Raw genomic sequence first — 5,926 nt, 5'->3', positions numbered from 1 at the left:
GTGGCACGAGCACAGGGGTGGGAAACGGGGGCACAGTCTGGGAGGGACCTGGGGGGTCTCCCTGCTCTGTGGAAGTAGCTCCAGCGGGCCAGGAGGGCTGCAGAGGCCCAGGGATTCAGACCCTGAGGTGGCTCCGGGCTGTGCCTGTGACACAGGTTTGTTCTGCTTAAGAAAATACAGAGGCTTTTGGAGTTTCCAGCTGGCACCTCTGCCTGGCACCCAAGCACTGAGAAAAGGGGCAGAAAAATGCATTTATGGAAGTGTGGGAACCTCTCCCCGGCAGCTCCGGGTGTGAATTTGTGGCCTAAATTGGTTTCCACCGTGTAGCTCCTGAGTGTCTGCCCAGGGGAAGGCAGTGCAGGAGGCAGGGAGCACAGCTCTCTGCCTGCCCAGGTCTGGGACCCAGTGCCATGACTGGGAGCAGCTGTTCAACTGGTTGGCCATGCTAATTGTTTGCATCACTTTTTTGGCAAGTGGGGGATGTAGTGTGAGGCAGGTGTGAGACCTTTGAGGTGGGTTGTGTTGCAGGGCAGAGATGATCCCGGGCAGAAGAAGATGCAGCAGATGTTCTGCAGCTGCACACAGGGTTTTCTTATTAACATGATCAAGTGTCTTCTCTCTGCTAGGGATTTCTGCAAAAGCTGGTAAGAGCAGGGGGGTCGTGCAGCCCAGAGAGAACTGGCACGTGCACTGGTGAGCTCTTTACCCAGGGAACAGTTTTGCCCTGAGTGAACAGCAGCTGGTTGCCCCAGCAGTGTGGGGAGGGAGAGCACAGGCAAGAGGACCCCACCTGGACATTCAGAGCAATGGGTGAGAGGGGATGAGAAGTTCATGCCTTATGAGGTTCAGAGTCTTTTTAGCTTCATGGTTCCTCCACCTATGCATGTGTAATCAAGAGATCAACATCTCCCACTGTTCAGGAGCAGAGGGAGCTCAGCACTGGCTGTGCCAGCCTGGAACCTCCTCTGCTGATAAACACAAACTGGGACGTATTCGTGAGACATCTGCAAAAAGCTTCAGCCTATTTTAATTAAATATTAAAGGATCGTTTTAAGAGGGCTCAAAGCATCTGGAATCTCTCAAGCTACTTTGTACATGTGGCCTCAGCATGAGTGTCCTCAGTCCTGCAGGCCTTGTGCTGCTTTGTGCTCCTGTCTGGAGTGACTCCAGCACTCAGGTTTACTCCTCAGAGTGTGAAGAGAAACAGGCAGCTCCTAATGAGGAATGTAGCTGCCTTCATGTCTCTCTAGAGAGGATGGCGATGGGTCCCTCTAAGTTAATATCTATCTATGGTTCTGAATGATTCTCTGAAGGTGCTTTTCTCCATTGACAAGAAAATGACCACAGGATGAACTGGCTGTAAGCCTATGCACCTTGGACAAGACCTTTCAGTTGAGTAGGACACATGTAGACCCTCCATGTCACCACTCAGGAGCTGTTGTGAACAGACTGTTCTAAAATATTGTTGAGCATTTCTAAAAGGTGGTGATGGGAACTAGGGAAAGCTCCTCAAAACTGTCATCATGCACTTGCAAGAACCATCAGCTTGGCAAAAAAATCAACCTGGTGATGACCAGAAGAAAGAGTCAGTTTATGGCAAGTCCAGAACTAGACCTTTTAAGTTGCAGTTTAAATAATTCTTCTTCAGACCTAGTATAGTCTTAGTGTCTACTCCCTAGAGTAGATAGAATGCTGGTTTCCATACCTGGTTTGGTTCATACCTGGTTTTACATCTGTAAATTTGGCCTGCACTGGATCCATTATCTTCTTGAGAAGCAGCTGCTGCCACCCCCTTTATAATGTCTTGCCTGTTTTTTGTCTGAACTTGAGCCAGTCAAACCAAGATCCCTTCACGTAGGAGCAGAAGCCATCTCATCCACAGAGCTTTCCAGGATCCACAGGGAATTTTTAATGCCTTTGGCAGATCATTTAGATTCTAGTAAGGTTATGAGAGTAACAGGCACTCATTCTTGCCCTGCATTTCAGCATTTATAGCAAGTACTGACACAGTTATTAAGCTGTCTAGGAGTCCTCAATTTTTACACATCAACAGCTGAAAGGTCTGTCTGAGATCAGCTAATGTTGGGTAACAGGATGGTGAAGACAAATCCAAATCTTGGCCAATAAAAATGGAGGTTGTTATTTTTTTAGTGAGTTTGATCTCTGTGGTCAATACCAGTCATGGGGTCACATGTGGGAAGAGAAGGGTTTTGCATAAAATTTTAGGAGCTGTGCTAGAGGGAGATCTCTGTGAGGGAAACCCCCCTCTGCCCACCAAATGTTGTGAAACAGTTTTAGCCACTTGAAATGGAAAATTAGCAATAAGGACTGAAACTTCTTCAGGCAGAAGTGTTAAAAAAAGTCAAAACAACATTTACTTATAAGACTTACTTGGGAAGCAGAGAACAATCCTGTGCTCTGCATTAAGTTGCATCTTAATCCACCAGCAGACTCTTCTGGATCTCTACAGGAGGTGGATGAAAAGCAGGACCTGAGCCAGTCGTGTGTGCTGGCAGCTCAGAAAGCCAAGCATGGCCTGGGCTGCATCCCCAGCAGCCTGGGCAGCAGGCTGGGGAGGGGAGCCTGCCCACACACTGCAGCACAACTTTAGCTACACTGGTGTGGTGAATCCAAGGGTTGGAGCAGCTCTGCTCTGGAGCCAGGCTGGGAGAGTTGGGGTGTTCAGCCTGGAGAAGAGAAGGCTCCAGGGAGACCTTAGAGCAGCTTCCAGTGCCTGAAGGGGCTCCAGGAAAGCTGGGGAGGGGCTTGGGACAAGGGCAGGGAGGGATGGGATGAAAGGGAATGGATTAAAACTCAAAGAGAGGAGATTTAGGTTGGACATTAGGAAGAAATTCCTTAGTGTGAGGGTGGTGAGAGCCTGGCCCAGGTTGCCCAGGGAAGCTGTGGCTGCCCCATCCCTGGCAGTGTTGAAGGGCAGGTTGGCTGGGGCTTTGAGTTTGGGCTGGTGGGAGGTGTCCCTGCCCATGCAGGGGGTTGGGGCTGGGTGATCTTTAAGGTCCCTTCACACCCAACCCAGTCTGTGATTCTACAAAAAAGGCATTTCTGTCTAACAGGGGGATTAGAGCATTTTGGGGGGGGAGAAGGAAGGGGTCAGTGTCCCTGGAAGATACCCAGTACAGAGGTGTGTACAGGGTCTAGCTGAGTTTAGTTTCATTCACTGAGCACATCTGCTAATTAGTTTTCATTCATCTCTTACTAAATGAGCCTAAGCCTGGCTGTGCTGTTGTAAGGGGTGCACGCTGGCTGGAAGGGCTCAGAGTGATTTGTGATGGTACAAATGCAGGAGATCAATCTAAAATGAGGGGAAATGTTGGTATTACACAGACCTTCTGACAGTGTGGTCCCTCCCAGCCCTGCACAGAAGCTCAGAGGCAGCCCCTGAAGGAGAGGTCTTTTTACAGAAAAAAAAAACAACCCAACAACAACAACATGATTAAGCAGCCAATTTACCAAAAAGCCATACATAAAATACTGCCTCTCCACAGCTAATAGTCCTGTTTGTTATGTCAGAAGCAGCTAATAATGGTCATATTTGTTTGAGTCATAAAACCTCTTTTGCTGGTGCATGATAATAGAGTGTGTTACATGTTCAATTAACCAAACTAATCAAATGTGCTGAGAAGAAATACGGTGGAAACAAAGACCTGATCTATGCTGCTCTTTGTTGGGCACAGAGTTGTTTTTCATGTGCTTTCCCAGCAGCTCTTTGAGCAGATTTACCAGTGATAGGCTAACAAATCCCTGACCAATTAAAAAGGCTGGTTTCTTGCTCAAATAAGTAAAAAAGGGTCCCCCAGGACAACTTCCAACCATATTCACCCTACCCTGTCACTGTGAGGTACAACACAGAGAACCAACTGATCTCCTTGGCAGTGTATGGAGCTTGTGGACAGGGAAATCAAGTCAGAATTAAGGCCAAAGCCTGGCTTGAGAGTGAGGGAGAGGAGATGTTCAAGCACAGTGACATGAGAAAGATTCATTGGGAGAGGAGGGTTATGCTTCTGACTCCAAATGCAGCATCTTATTCCCTGTTTTGAGCTGTTCCCCTTGCTTGGCTTGCTTCTGGCTGGAAGTCTCCTTCAGTGCTGCTGGGGCCTTTGGACAAGGCAAAGGGGCTCCCCAGGATTTGCCCAAGGTGTTTCCACTCTCAGCCTGAGTCAGACCTACATTGTGGCTGCAAAGCTGAGCCCTGAAGACCCTGGGAGCAGGAGGGGTGAGATGAAGCACACAGCCTGAGTCACCTCTCTGGTGTGTAGCAGCTCTGAGGTGCTCTTTCAAGGCAGAAACAGGATGAATTTCTGTGGATGGATTAAGCTGAGCAGCTTTATTAGGGTGACACAGACCTGGTGGGTCCCAGGTCCACCCATAACAACAGTCTCAGCCTTAGAAAAAAGGCCACATGGTGTTGAAGGAGGTGAAGTCAAGTTTCTGCAGCTTATCTTGTAATGAAGTGACCAGGTCCCTAAGCTGGGAAGCTCTGGTGACCCTCTTGTGCAGGTCTGCAAAAGCTCAGCTTTGCCTCAACTGCACTGGAACATCTAAGGGGTGTCCAGACTTGACTGAGGTGGGAGAGCTGATTGTCTGTAGGCTTGTATTTGTTATGAAAAGAGACATTTTATAGGTCTGCAAATAGAATAAGGTTTCAAAATACCACTCTAGATCAAAAGTGCTTCTCAAGAAGTTGCTTTTTCCTGCCACTAAGTGGCTCCAGATGTTGAAATATTCAACAAAATTGCTTTTCTTTTTTCTTTTTCTTTTTTTTTCTTTTTTTTTGCCATACTCAGTTTCACAGTTGATCTGTAGCAAAGAAATCCCAGTGCTTTTCCCCCTCCTGAAAACCACCCCATTGCAACGTTAAATATTAACTGAGAGAAGAACTCAATTTGTGGCCTGAGTCCATTTTGATTTTTTTTAACTGCTTTCCTTCTCCTAAAGCATGAGTGTCCCTACACACGAGGCACAAGGAGGTTTCTCTGTGTCACAGGCACAGGGAGGGGGTGCTGTGCTTTGGGAAGTGGAGCTCCACTTCTTTATTTATTTACACCGAGGGACAAGGCTCATTGGATGCTGGTGGCCTTCAGAAAGGCCTCAGCTTCTGCCTTTACTCCATCCCACCATGTCCTCTTCCTGGTGCTACAATTCCCTGTTTCTTTGGTGCAAGGCAAGATGGAGGGTGCCAGCACCCAGCTGGGAGTCTAAGATCTGTTGGGTGACAGACGTGGGATAAAGGCTGGTTCAGATTGGCTTCCCCCCTGCAAACTGGGGCACAGTGGGAAGAACAGATGGTCACCATGCAGAAGTGGTGATTCCTCTCCAGGGAGCTGGGGAGCACAGTCAGCACAGCTGTAAAGAGGGTTATTTGTGCCTGGATGGCTGCATCTTCCTTCTCAGTCTGGAAGTAGATCAGAACTACATAACCCCTGGAATCACATTCAAACATGTACCTAAACATGTATTGGATATGGATACGTTCCTCTGGGGTCCTTTGAGAAGTCCTGCTTGGTCAGTGCTTAAAAATGCCCTCCAAAAGTCAGATTTTTTTTCCTGCTCCACTGCAGCACAACCCTCCCAGCTGCCACCAACTGTGTGTTATTTCATTTTTCCTCCCCCCAAAACAAAGCTGCTCTGAAAGCACCACTTCCATGAATAATTTGTCAACAACTGGTATTTTTCTTTTTATCTGGGAATTTTGCCTCCAGGTCTGTTTCAAATAGCTCCAGCTCCTTGGTTTTGCTCTCCAGGGACAGAGCCTTGGCTGTAGGGTCCTGCCACATACATCAAAGGGTTTGGGTGGAAAGGACTTTAAAACTCATCAAGATCCAACCCCCTGCACAGGCAGGGACACCTCCCAGCAGTCCAGGCTGCTCCAAGCCCCATCCAACCTGCCCTTCAACACTGCCAGGGA

Source organism: Chaetura pelagica, unplaced genomic scaffold (assembly GCF_000747805.2).
Source record: "Chaetura pelagica isolate M959 unplaced genomic scaffold, ChaPel_1.0 scaffold471, whole genome shotgun sequence".
NCBI lineage: Eukaryota > Metazoa > Chordata > Aves > Apodiformes > Apodidae > Chaetura > Chaetura pelagica.
The sequence above is the reverse complement of the archived record's forward strand: the minus strand, read 5'-3'. Positions refer to the sequence as shown.